General features: G+C 39.2%; 1 protein-coding gene and 1 long non-coding RNA gene across 6 annotated transcripts in view; one reads left to right on the forward strand and one right to left on the reverse strand.

Moving 5' to 3' along the window:
* The window catches only part of LOC147909275 (uncharacterized), a 308,493-nt gene extending 304,832 nt beyond the window's left edge, over nt 1–3,661 (forward strand). The window contains exon 3 of the long non-coding RNA XR_015545377.1: nt 1–3,661. This exon is cut by the window's left edge and continues 1,827 nt beyond it. This is a non-coding gene — a long non-coding RNA (uncharacterized LOC147909275).
* LOC105153914 (Transcriptional-regulating factor 1) overlaps nt 1–15,111 on the reverse strand; it is a 432,031-nt gene that overhangs the window by 298,771 nt on the left and 118,149 nt on the right. The window lies entirely within an intron of this gene.

The raw sequence follows: 15,111 nt of genomic DNA on the forward strand, positions 1-15,111 counted from the left end.
CATAAAAAAAAAATGACACTTAAATGGTACGTCACGCCAATTATTTCACCGCCGTGAGATATCTATTACGACATATAAAAAATACGAATATCCATTTCAGAAGTTTGCCATAACGGACTGCTCTCCGCTAAGTTATTATTGCAAACGCGAAGTCGCGAAAGTTACTTCGAGAGGAAACTTGGAGTGAATTTAAAAGCGATTCACGTGGAAAGCATCAAGGACGGAAAATGTATCGGGAAACGCAACGAAAGAGAAATGAGAGATGCCAGACAGAGATCTAAAATTACCCGCGTCACAGGAGTAACGATATACATTAGTCAAAACGGATAGGAAATTCAGGGCTACCGAAGGTATAAAAGGTACGAACAGAGAGAGCGTGACGGAGGGGTAGACAAGGATGAGTGCTCGCGATGAGAGGAAATTTAGCGACAGTTTCGGATAATTTCTGAATAAGGATAACCCGGACACGTTCGTTCGTTGTAGTAGCCGGCGGCGGCGGGCCGACTGGTTCGTGAGCTAAATTAAAAGCACGAATTGCTCCGAGCTAGGAGCTCTCTTCCTTTGATCCGCCAGGGTGGCGCGGTGGTCGGGGATGTGTACGTGACGTTATTACGAAGGCCCCCCCTCGTTTCGCGTGGCAAACGCGAAATCGAAGCCCGATATTTCAATATATTCCCGCCGAGTGTCGAAGTTGCCGAGTTTCGTTTTGCACGATTCGCAAAGACGCGAACGAAAAACGCGAGCGAATTAGCGATGCGACATCGCGATCATTACGAAGACGTATAGTTGCGACAATATTTACTCACGAGTAAATAACGTACGATACTCCATTGATGATAAGTTAACTTAAATACGTTGCTTTTGCAATGCTAATGTAGCAAAAGTGTGGAAAAAAGTATCACTTTTGATTTTATCGATATTTATAAGAAAATAAAACGCGAACGCTCAAAGGAGTAAAATAGTTTTCAATATCTGGGACAATAGTTGAAGCAACGTCCGTTTAATTACCATGTAACTGCATATTTATACACTAAAAGAGAAGATTAGCTGTTGCAGCAGCAAATTAGATGGTATAATATGGCCTAACATTTTTAATTGGCTGCAACAGCCAGTTTTTTATTGCAGCAATTTTTGGTTGTTTTAGCCTATCTGCAATGTCAGTATAGGATTTCGATAGGCTAACCAAAAATTAATTGCTACAATCAATTAAAATAAAGATATGGCTATGCCATATTCAGCCAATCCTTTCTTTCGGTGTACAGCACAACTCTCTAAAGGACGATCTAAAGATGTACTTACATCATAAAGATATGCCCAAGATGTCCTTTGAAATGTGCTGTGTGGAATAGTATATTATTGTACTCTGAATATAATATACATAATAGATATGAATTTAATATACCATGTCGATGTTTATACAATTCTCACCGTGTTGGTGTTGACATAAATATCAACATGGATTTGACACTCTGGTTTAAATGATTTAACACTAATGATTTAACACTAATTAATCCACTATGTTTATACCAACACTCATAATGTTAAATATCCGCACCTATATTTTTTAAAACATAAATAGTAATCGTCACGATGCACTTGTGAAAATAAATAAAAATGTTTATTAAATATATTCAATTTGATTCGTAGCTCTTGTTTTTGTTATTTTGATTTTAATCATTTGAGCCGTTTCCTTATATAAGTTTTAATTTTAAATAAAAATAATTAACCAGTTATTGCATTACAGAAAAATCAGAAGAACAAAACGCGGTGGGTTGCATTATTAATAGTTAAAAAAAAAAAAATGTTGAACATGATAGTCGGGCACCCAAGGAAAAGGTTTACCAGTCTTTCGATCATTTCACGGGATTTCCCCTCGATCGAGACCGTTCAAAATAAGCGGAGCATCAGTTTTCGCTCAACGCCGCACGCCTCCGATTTCAAAGTTATCCACCACCGTAGTTATTCTCGTTGTTTTCTCAGCGTCTACTTACACGGCACGCCTCGCCGATCGCTTTCAAACGAAATATTACCGGAGCCGGTAAAACCAACGAAACCGCAGGGCGATATCATCGTCAACATCGATGTTTACCCCTTCAACAGTTAGCCTCGGGAAGGAGAAGGATCTTTTCCGAAAGATTAGAAGAACGTTGAAAGCAAAACTTGTCAAGACTATGTTTATCTACCTCAGGGCTAGTTTAACGTAACACCTACGAGAAACAATCCGCTGCGTTACGACGTCAAAAACATAATTATTATATTGTGTCGAAGTGAGAAAAAGCTTGCAATCTAATGTTTCTGGTTTCAAAGCAAATATTTTTATTTCTACTAGCTCTCTCTCCCTCTCTCTCTCGCTCGCTCGCTCCCTTCACATTGTTTTTCTCGCGTATAACGCTTTGATCTTTCAACCTTCTGTGATGATTTTGTCATAAGCGTAGATAGAACGAGACGCTCGAGGATTATTAACGGTATTGTCGATCGATATAATTTATCATCATATGCCGCGATCATTTGTCAGGGACGCTGTTCGTCCACGCATGCGGTATATTCATAAATAAATTTACGATCGCTCTGTACGACGGCTAATTACACGAGACAAGATGAAATTCGCGCGACCTGCGCTCGCGCCACTGTTCGCGGACGATTAAATTCTGTGGCGTCCGCATTCCGACGATTGCGCAAGACGAATAGCGACCGAACGCTAGTTGACGTAGGCATTAATCACCTCGAAGAACGCACTCGGCAATTTATTTCACGAGTTCGAAGTCTTTTAGAATATGCATCAGGCGACGAATACGGTATTCCGATTTGCAGGTGAGCGATTTCTAATACCGTTATCGCTAGAATAAGCTCACCTGCTTAATTTAATAGAGAATTTTTGTAATAACGTGAATCCAGATACGGTAAAGTCAGGTTATCTTTTTCTTAATTAGTTAAAAAGAAGATAACTTGATCTTAGCTCACCGTATCTGGATATACGATTATTGCAAAAATTTCCTATTGTAAGCGATTGATTGAGAAACAAATAAAGAATGACTCAGATATCTAGCACATGAAAATTTTTTTAATCAAATTTTTTGTACGCAAATCGAGATTTATTTCAGATTCAAACATATACCATTTTTTATGGATTACAGGTACTTATTCATTATAAATAAATTTTATAATTAATTAACTTATAGTAATTAAGTTCGATATTTCTTGTTGTATTGATTACTCTATATTAATTTATTTTAATGATCATAATTATCTAATAATGCACTGAGAGAAATATTTTGTGACTCACGAAAATTGTTTTACTTTTTAATTTAAGAAATTCATTGTTCTAACAAAAATGTGATTAGAACAAAATTTGGTTAGAGCAAAATTTTTCAAATTAAAAAGTAAGAAAGTTTTGCAAGTCATATATATCAAATAAATGGTTATTTACACTTGGTTAGATACACTTCTCTAAATAAAATCATGTGTATTGATCAATAATTATTTTAGAGTAGCCAACAGTAGAGTTTCCAAAATTTTCAGATTAACGTTCAGAAATAAAAATGGGAAATAACGTTAAAAATAGAACATAAGCAAAGCACGGTTCAAAGAGATTACATATCACTAGCAACGCTGTGAAACTTTTACATTCATTTAAAATGCTCCAACGACTCCCTAAAGTAGAATCCTACCTTGAGGTGAAGAACGAAGAAGAGCTCTTCATTTTCCCTTGGGGCACTAATGTTTCGTGCCTTGGTAATTCAATGCTTCACAAACGGTGACAACGATCACACGATCACCGTACTCGTGAACGATTCCCGCTGTCGTCAACGGAAGCACCACCACCACCACGCACAATCGTCATTCGATAGCGAATACGAGAACGTGTAATCTCTTCCGAATATATCGTACGTAGACTTCCGTGTTCGATCTACTACACGATCGAAAGCGGGACCCTCATTTTTCGCCTCGGACTGGCCTAGAAATGTTTTGACGTCAAGATAACGCACGACACTGACATACACTGGGATCGCAAAACTGAGAATTAAACGTGATTGTGGTCTTTTAACTCAAATTTCTCGAAATTCTCGCGGTCAAGAAAAAAAACTGTATTCAAAACGAATATTCAGTGGCTTGTCGGTAGAGGTGTATAAATTTACCAAGTCGTAATACACTCTGATCAAAATAAATTCATTTATTCGCGGAAGAGTGAAGTAGCAAAAGGCTCACAACAACACATCACCTTTGCGTAATTGCGAAATACATCAGGCAAAGAACTTCCGCTTGGTACTTCGACCAGACGTCGATTTCGTTAAAATATCCAGTCGATCGCGGAGTCTGTTGCATTTCAGGCGAATCGCTTCAACCAACTGCCAATATTTAACTGACGACGCACTCGCGACACGACGGCGACGTCCGAAGCCGCGCGAATCGACTGGAAACCGACGGTTTTTCTCGCACGAATTGCCGATTGTTCCGCATACCAACGATAAACACCACCACGTCGATTCAAACCAAAATTCCCAATCACGAGGCACTCTGAGGTCGAGAAGATCCGGCCAATCGACTATCCAGCCCGAGTGGTTCGCACAAGTTGACCGATCATCTCGCCGAAATCACTTGAACTTTTCGCCAAAAAAACTGTCAACCACATCTTATCCGAGATCTTAATTATGAACCGGCGAATCGCACGATGATGGAGCACGGCGTCTCGCCTGGCTAGGAGAGCGTCGGATAAGCTAATTCGGTGAGAGGCATCTTCGAAATCTCCTTCCGACCGCACAATTCAATCAACTTCGGCTTGCCTCGAGACAGAAACCGGAAACGATATTCAACTCCAGCAGAAACTCTCCGATCGTTTATGATGGACTCTCATCACTCTTGCACTTCAATGCACCACAATCACCTGGCTAAGCACCGTGCAATAATCGCTAATAATCGCCGCGAAGTAAGCATTTCACTCGCGAAATGGGTTCATCTTCGCTCGATATTCCATCGCAACACTGACGATGGAGTAATTCCGCGAACTGTTTACCGTTCGTTCTCTGTTCACCGTTTGTTAACTTTAAGCTCGACGTACTTCGCTCAAGCGAAGGGTGCGAATTCGCGTGTTAAGAAGGACGATATTCAAGAATAGCTAAGGACGAATTTTTTTCCCGGTTTCACTCAAGTGAAGATTCAATCTTCGCACTAAAATGAAGCAGACGACACCGACAACGAAGAAAGCTTACGACAACAACCTGTTAACAATGACTTGAGTAGAGCGCGAAGACCGGAGCACGAGAATATAGAGAAGGTTCGCTCTCGAGGACGGAATTCGCGTATTAAATTCCTCATCACTTGAGCGATGTATCGCGTGATTCTCTTACGAGAGACTCGGAGAGCCACGTTGGGAAACGTCTCATCCGTCGACACAGAAGCACGCACGAGAGAAACGCCACCCTGTGTCAAACCGCCGTCCCGTTCGACCGTCCTTTGATATTTTTTTAATATCACCGCGACGAACCTCTTTGTTGTTGTTGTGATTCGTACAGATGTTATTGGCCGACTCTTGACGCGCGTGGCGACGATCGCAAGGTGACAACCGCTGCTACCGCTGGTACTGCTGTTGCTGCTGATAGTGCTGCTCGCGCGGTGGTGGACGAAGGTGGTGACGGTGGGGGTGGTGGTGGTGGTGGCGGCGTCGGCGTCGGTGGTGGCAGCGGTGGTGGTTTCACGGGGTGGTCGGTCGAACGATCGGTCGGTCGGTCGGTCGGTTGGTCGGTTGGTCGTCCGAACAGCAAGTAGCGGCAGCAACAACGACGACGACGGCGACAACGGCGACGACGGCAGCGGGTGGATGTGCCAGAGTGCGAGCTTACGACAGAATGAGAGGAAAGCTCGGCTTACGAGAGGCCACGGCAGCGTGGCATCGCCGACTCCGCGATGAGCGAGAGGAGTTGCGCGTTATCGACCCATTCGCGAGGCTATATTCTGCTACTACTCTCCTATCCGCACGTATGGCACACGCTTGCTCTACGCGTTTAGCACGATGTGCGTACATGCGTAGCCTACCTATCTCTACCTACCTACCTACCGCCGAAAACTCGCACGCATGCACTCCGCGCCACACCACTCTCTCCACTTCACTCCACTCCAGCGCGCCTGCTCGCGTCGCTCGATTTTCGCGAGCAGCGCAGCATCACGGATACGTGCGAAAATTGTACGTCACGCGCGATCCTCTCTCTCTCTCTCTCTCTCGATCTATACGGATCGATTTCCTTTAACACGCTCAACTCCTCGCGACGAGTGTACCATTCGAGAAAATTTTGGCGCGAGGAGAACGAAACTGCGCGAAACAAAGCTACTGAATTACTGTAACTATACGCTGCAAATAAATTACACGAGATGAAAAAGAAAGTCTCTACAAGGAAGATTTAATTATGCGATAATGATATCAGTGTGTTCTATCGAAATAGAAAAATTAGAAACAGTTCTAGTATCAGCAACAAATCCAATTTGACGCGTGAATAATTGTTACAATTAATTTTTGCGCCGTTATTTTTTTACACGAAAAGAACAATTTTGCTCAAGTGTCTAAAAATTTAGATACAGATCTGAAAATAATTTTTTGTTAGATCAGCAAGATAATTATGTACGTTCAAACTAGTTGTTAGAACTTGTCAAAAACTTTTTACAGTATTGCTTGAAATTCCTACGTAATTATTTTGATAGTTGAACAAAATTATTTTCAAATCTTTAGATACTTTGACAAGATTGTTCTTTCCGAGTAGATTTACTTACTAAATCCTAAGGAGATCCAAAGTTCGATAATAAAGCTTATGTTGAATGATCCAACTTTGGATCTCTTTAGGATTCAGTAAATAAATCTACACGGAAAGAACAATGTTGGCAAAGTGGTATCTAAAGATTCGAAAATAATTCTGTTGCACCATCAAATACGCGTAGGAATTTAAGCAGCTCGATGCTTAGTAATATTGAAAATAATCGTAAACTACTGAATTCTGCGGTGCCGTCACGCATTCCTCTGTCGCGCTCACGCAACATTTAACAGCCGCATTTAACGCTCAAACGAAATTTCCGCGTGCGTCCGACCGTGCGCGGAAGCGTTCCGGGTTTTCCGTTCCCCGATCGCGCGCAACAATGAGGACCCCGCGCTCGACTTGAATATCTAAATTGTATCGACTGTTTCCGGCCGAATAGCGCCGATAGCTCTCCACGCGAGGACGAATAATTTCAGTGCATGCGCACGGCATACACGAACGACCGGAAAGCACCGGAAAGCGGAGTGGCGCGTTTCGCTTCGGTCGGCCGCTCGGTAGCAAACAACGCCTGGATCCAAAATGGAATTTGTCGGAGCTGGATTACCGCAAAGCGCCACCGACACAGTTTTAATTACTTTTAATTATTCTGCCGCCATGTTCTTTTTGCACCGTGCACCCTCGATCCTCTTTTTTTTTCTCTCTTTCTCTCACCCTCACTTTTGCAGAGTCTTTTGATCTTTTCGAGATCGGTAACGCTGATACAAAAAAATTTCGAGTGGATTTCGATTGGAATTTATATTTTAAGAATACAAAATATATATGGAAATTGAATGTAATAATCGATAACTAGTATTATATCGAGCATATGACGCATTTCGAGAGCAGCATAATTTTATGTAAAATTGAAATGCGATTTCAACATGAAAAAATAAAAATTTAAAGTTTCGATAAAATATAGGAAACAAGATTTTTTTATGAATCAAGCTAAAATAGAAATAAATCGGCTTTAACTTCTCATCGGTTCTCGAGTAAACTTTTTCTGAATACGATATTTTTATTTATTTTACATTTATTTAAATTTAAACTTAACATATCAGGTATATTAATTTCTGCGAAATTGTAAATTACCTTTGAAAAATCGTTCTAAGAATCCAAAGCACACATAACAGATTTGTGCTGTTACAGCTTTGTTATCCGATTACATTCTGTAACATGTAGATTGTGTAACAGGTAGATTGTCATCCTAATATCGTCAGCTTTCAGAGCCATTCTGCCAAACTAAATCAAAATTTTTCTTTACGTTCGATAGAACAGAAAGCTTCGGCTCTCTGTACTTCAATGCAACGAACTATCTGCTAATTATCCACGGTCTTTAGCTGTAGCAAAAGACCAAGGTTCATCGAATGTGAACTGTGCAACGCAGTGTTCACAACGCGTACTGCGTTTCGCGTCGCTTTATGACTTCCAAAGCTATGGTTTTACGGCTCGATGCGATAGTATTGTAGCGCTATTGTGCCGTGATCCTACAACAGCCACAAAGAGATCTGCTTGCGGGTCACCGATAATCTAAAAAGGTCCGATGAAAATGCACGGGAAATGGTGGAAAAAAAAAATTGAAAATCCACTAGGGACTTTCCGCACTTTCGCGATAAAACCGAATGTATAAGCGAAGGAGCGAATTTATCTTTAAAGCAACGTGTGGATCCAGTAAAGCTTCGCTATAAAAATTATATATTATACTTTGTATATCGCTGTTAAGTGACGTGCACGTAATCTGAGATATTAAATTGTACCAGACTTGTATTGAAAATTATATTAAATTGCATTTGGAAAGTTAACTTTATGCAGGAGTAGCATTAAGCCATGCGTTAATCCGTTTGCGATAGCGTTCATTTATTCAAGTGAAAATATTTCGTTTACACAGTATTATCATAAAAATTTTAATGCAACAAAATACTGCCGCATAACATTAATATATTTTTTTTTTATTTTTATCCCCGTAATATCACAAAACCTCACAAAAATGTTTGCCAACTAACAACGGCATAACCACGTGTGCCTCAACAACGTTGACAAACTGAATCGGCTTTCGTTGATAAATCATAAGAATGTTGCCGGTAGTTGTGATATAATTTATACTCGGATTATTGCGCACGGTTGCCAGTCGGTTGTCCGATTACGAATAACTGCGCACGATGACGATAGTTTAGGGGGGAAAAAAAAAGCTTTCCGAATCCACGGGGGATTTAAAAAGGTAAAACATAGATGTACACGATGCAGGGGGAACAGTGACGAAAGCCGAGAACGGTATTGACACAAGCTTCAGTTTAATTTCTCCGCCGGTAAACATTGGATTCCCATCGCTCGCGAATCCTCCCGCACACTTCTCGTTCCCCTTTTTAACCCTCCCACCACCCCCTCCCCTCTCCCGCCCCCATTCCGTTTGTCGTTTCATCGACGAACGACTCTCGACCGAATCGAAATTGTAACAAGCGACATTCGGCACCCGGCTAAAATATGCTTTTACCCTTTTCGAATTTATTCGCCGGCTAAGCCCGACATCGCGATATTTCGAAACGCGCTGCGGTGTATAAAGCGCGGTTTTACTCTACCGTGTAAAACGCGTACGTCTGCAAATGCTCGCATTTCGATAACGATCGCGATATATCGTGTCATTTATTAATTGTATCTAATGCGACACCAAATCCGCTAAACTTCGCATTAAAATATATATTTCGATGTAGTTTCACCCTCACACATACACGTATTAGAGTAATCAAGCGGGAAATGATCGCGATTTATCATATTTCGTATTTACCAGTATTATTGTAATTATTGTCTAATAGTTATCTAAAAGAAAAATACGTTGTCAAATTAGATAGATGGATCAGCGATCGTCGAAATATGAAATAATCGTAAAAAACTTTTAATGTAACAGCACAAAGACCATTGACATCTGACGATTGCCCACGTTGCAAATTACACAACGAATATATTCCGAAATATGTTTATATATTTTCACATATGCGCTGCGTGTCGAGGCTGTGCTGAAGCACTCAAAATACAAGCGCACAAAAACAAAAATATGCTTTTACCTTTGGGTACCAAAATATGCTTTCAGCCAGCCCGAGCTTGTTTAACGTTGCTCTGGAATTAAGCGCGATATGAGCATATTTCGAAACATTCGAATACATATATGTATATACCGTCCAGTCGATACCACATCAGCATCGTGAATTTGCAAGACTGTTGTTCGCAAAGTGCCGCATTTGCCGATAACGATCGTCGATATAGAACGTATTATTAATTAGCGGGAGTACGAGTTTGAGTTTGCGTAATATCGACGTATCTGGCGCATTCGCGTACTAAATTATGTCGGAGTGACGTGGCGACAAAGTCGTAAATTTGTTGGCTTATAAACCGACCGGAAATAGATGAGCTTCTTTCCGCCGCGCATGTATCGCGATTTATCGAAAACGGCTCGAGCGAGCAACGCGACGGTACAGAAATTGGCTATTAGCATGGAAATAGTATCTACTTATGCGCGGAAAGGAAGCATTTACTCGCTGGGACAATAACTCACAATGGCGATATGATGAGTTCAGCGTTATGATAATTACAATTTGTGATATCCAATTTACCGGCCAACATTCGTCTTGTCGCGACGGCTGCGATTTTATAGCAACAACATGATCGTTCCATGAATAATTTAACTCGTCGATTCGGTAAAACTTAAGTCTCATTTTGTCCAATTTGTTTAAATATATTTAATACAATTTCTATACATTTTAAGTATATATATTTTACAAAATATTTTTATACTTATAAAGTAAATCTTATAATAAATTATATAACACATAAGAAACATCGAAAAAGAGATATTTGTTTTAACAAAGTTATATTTGAGACAGAAAGAAAGTTGTTCGACAAAAAAATGTCCTTCGGATTTCAAATTATAACAAATTAATTAAGTGAATTATTTAGAAATAAATTAAGAACTGCGATTATTCATTAATTAGACTCTTATCAAAATTTTCTCAAAATTTCATTTGAACGAACACTTAGTTTTTGTATGCAGAAACTTTTAATGATATTACTTTTAAGAAAGATTAACGCTAATAACATGGTAATAAACAAAGGAACGTGAATGTTTTATAGCTTGCATTTAGTATCTATTAGCAAGCGAATGTGTGTAACGCGAATATTTATAACGTATAATTAACCGAGTTACCATCAGCGGGACTTGGCAATTATCAATCGCCTCGTTTACAACACGACCGTTATTAATTTGCACGTTCGTTAATATTTTGCTTGATTGTCATTCAGTCCCTATATCCACGCACTATAACAAACTTTCGTTAGGACTGCTCGTTTCAGTCATATATATAAGTAAATGTAACAGAATAACACACGCAGTTCAAGCTACAGACGAATTCGTGTGTAACATGACGAGGATCCAATTACCGAGGGCCCTTTAATTTAATATCGGGTGTCGTCGAACAATGCGTCATGCAATATGGGAAGCCACACATTGTGACGATTTCCATTCATTTCCCATTTCCAGTTGCGATCATTGCGATGGAATGTATTAATACCATTGGATATTTTGCGTATCACACAACTCGTAAGAAAATGTAATATTCACAATTTCACCGTCTATCGAAATTATTGACCGTAAAAAAGGGGGTATTGAAACAAACAAATCTACGTAGCACGTGCTACGAGATGGGGCGTCTAGTTCTCGTCCAATTCCGAGAAGGCATAGCGTGTCACTTCTTCGTGGTCGTCGTCGTCGTCGTCGTCGTTGGAACCTTCTTCTATTTTCGAACGGCGCATTACATAACACGACTCGCAGAAGAACAGAAAGAGAAACGAGAGAGAGATAGAGAGAGAGAGTGCCCGAGCATATGCATGCACGACGTATTACGTCGAATGCACTCCTAGTTCCCAATCGAATAAATGCAAAGAATATGAAACTCAGTCGAATTTTAATTAAATTACTTTCCTCAAACATTTTTAACGATTTGACATTAATTTATAATAAATTTGCCAGCAGTTTGCGTGTACTTGATAAAAAAATCTTTCTCGTCATAAAACTTAGACTGTAGCTAGAGATAAGAATTGCCATAGTCACGGTTATCGCAAATTTTAAAATACTTATCTTAAAATTCCATAACTTTTCGTTCATTTCAAAATTTAATAATTTTCCCTGACGCTTTCAATATTTTGAAATTTTTTGTATTTTCGTTTCCAGATTTGGAAACTTAAATATTTGAGACAGTAATTTAACATAGCAATGTTAATTAATGGTGACGCACAGCTTGCATTTAATTGCCAAGTTGGTAGTATTCCAAAACTGAGTAAGTGTGACGTATACGCATACTAAATTCCTTTAAAGCCAAGAATTTTAATTTTCCAAAAAATTTTGCAAAATTCCCTCACTTCTCCCCGATTCCTCTAATTGTATTCAATTTCCTTCAATTCCCCATTCCCTTAATAATCCTGGTACAGCACACATAACAAAGTATAAAAGTAATAAAAATCTAGTTTACGTTTGAGAAAATTTTTACAAAGGCAGAATATAGGAGAAAAAGGCGTAGGGTCCGCGTAATCGAAACGACTGCTCTGTCGATGCACGTGTACGCTTGACGTGGCATATCCACGCTTGCATTTGAGAGCAGGATCGTGTTTGAGGTTTCGAGTTGATCAAAAGATCTCCGTTCTCCTGTGTACGGTGTGGCGCGCACAAAAATAGCAACAACTATTCTATTACAGGTTACATATGAGCACAGCTGGGGCCGAATGTACAACATATCTCGGAAGGAGGAACGTGGCGCGCTGGATTTTAACGGCGCCGGCGTGTTTGTCATTTTCGCAAACATATATCACTTGTCGGAAGCTCCATCCCGTTGTTCGACAGCAACGATTTTAAAAGCGCTGCGAAATTTATTATTCTTGACGAAATTCTCTAATGTTCGTAGGGACTTGATAAATTTCTAATATTTCGAAATAAGTATTTGCGATCTGTTAGTAAAATGATATATTGAGAACGATACGAACGTCGATTAATCGTATGAGATAACACCAATTAATGCCAATAAATTGTTTGGAAATTATGTCCCATTAAATAGTAAATGATATACATTGTGATAGTTAGATATATATTGTGGATCGAAATAAAAGTTCGTAGCCATTTGTGTTATTCCATTTGTGTTATGCCTATATGTTTTTTAACAAATTTGGCAATTATACTATTCAATGGAACAAATTTTCAACTTTGAATCTGTTTTCTGAACTGCGGTGCGATGATTTTTAACGGAGTTATGAGCAATCAAAGTCAAAATGCTTCTTTTATTTAATCCATAATAATTCAGTAATAAAAAATCTTAAAAACAAAATGATTTTGTAGGAAAAGCTTTAAACTTTCACGTTAAAAAGTCAAAAATTTTACAAATTTTTTTTAGGGATACATAACAGACTCACAAAGTGAGAAGAAAATTTCTCATTTTGCCGGTTCGCAGTTTTCCATATGAAAAAATTACCCAAACTCACAGAAATTAAAAAAAAAACATAGCAAACTTTCGAAAGTAGAGATTTTTAGTTTTAAAATCTTTTTTAAATTAAAATTCCGTTTATTTTTAACGAAGTTAGCTAGTTAAATTTTGAAGCGCTACGAACATTTGTTCCGATCTAATATAACACGGAAAAGAATTATAAAACTATCTAAAATATATATTTGTATTCAATCCCTGGCGCGTGCGATGAATTTTTTACGATGTTTGCCGTGAGCCAACTTTTTATTGAAATCGATATCGATTATGTCGAAATTCCCGAAAACACTCGATAAAAGTTGAAAGTCACATATACCGTATCATGCATACGTTGCGGTTGCATCTTCGGCATCAACTAAACTCTATACTCATTTCATTTCATCATCTTCCTTTACAGAGATACTTGGACCCGATCAAATCGAAACGCTCAGAACTGTGCCTGATGCCTTTCTATTTCATGCGTAATTTGTCGATCGCCTTGAGAAACTTGATTACATAAACGTGCGTCCGTATATTGCACCAAGCAAAACAAACATCCAAGAAAATACCCGTGATCGGGCCATCCAATTTGAAACTTCAAAGCACTTTTATTTTCAACGAGCGAGAGCACGATTTCATTGACCCCTTTCATTGACATTTTCCACCTAAAATATTTTAACTTCATAAAAGTGCAATTATTTAACTTTCTTTAATTCGACCGGACAGCTTCACATCATTTGCGAGTCGGCACATTTATCGGTTATTCGTATTCGTTTTACATACCCACGTAGTGGGTGTATCATTAATTACGCGCTGGCGGATATAATCTGCCGTTGGCGTTGAAATTTTCAGGCATTAAAACCAATTACGATGATCGTGCAGTAACCTCCTGCGGCTGAATAATGAATCGCGAACGACGACGTCGATCATACAGGATCAATTGGGCGTCCAATCGATCGCTCGCGTGCCCTGATCAATTATGCCGACCGCGCCGCCGCCGCCGTCGCCGCCGCCATGGACGATCCATCCATCCATCGCGCGGTACACGCTTCGCTACTGGAACGGATGCCCGCACTTCGCCGAATTATATATGCAGGATATAATAAGCTAGCGGTCCTCGAGATATCGGCGAGTTATGGGCCGCCCTAATGGTCTGTAGTGTTTGATTTACAGCGTGGGATACGTGCGGCACTACCAAATGCATTTCCGTAGACGTGCATACGAGCAATAAAGCGTGACTACTAGCTTTAGAGAGAGAGAGAGAGAAAACAGCCGCGCATCTTTCACGACGATAGATTTCTCATCGCTCCTCTTTCTGATTATTATCATCTGGCAGCCGATCTTGTCTGAACACCGCCCTTCATATGAAGAAGACGCCATAAACTATCGCGAGGATGAATTTATTTCCATTAAATGGAAAAAAATTGCTTATACACGAAGTAAATCTTCCGAGTATGTTTAACGAGCAATACTACACTATAAAAAAATATATTGAACATAAAACCATCATTAGACGTGCAATATAGTCTTTTTAATAAGGTCGTAGATAATATGCACAGTATTTTCTGTCAGTGTGTATGATACTTTAATAGAAAATTCAGACATTGACTGAAAATAAAAATCGTGTACTGTATCACACAAATACTAATCTGATAATGATATTTAAATAAATAAAAATATTAATTCAAAATTCTAAAGTACTGTAGGATACCTTATATAATATATTTACACTTGAATTTTTACATCCTTTCAGGCAATCGTTTGAAGAACTTCTGTAATATAATTACGAATATTTTTTATTTAGTGTTGATAATTGCAATTATTATTAGGTGTTGGAATTA

Source organism: Acromyrmex echinatior, chromosome 6 (assembly GCF_024713525.1).
Source record: "Acromyrmex echinatior isolate Ae372 chromosome 6, ASM2471352v2, whole genome shotgun sequence".
NCBI classification, from domain to species: Eukaryota; Metazoa; Arthropoda; class Insecta; order Hymenoptera; family Formicidae; genus Acromyrmex; species Acromyrmex echinatior.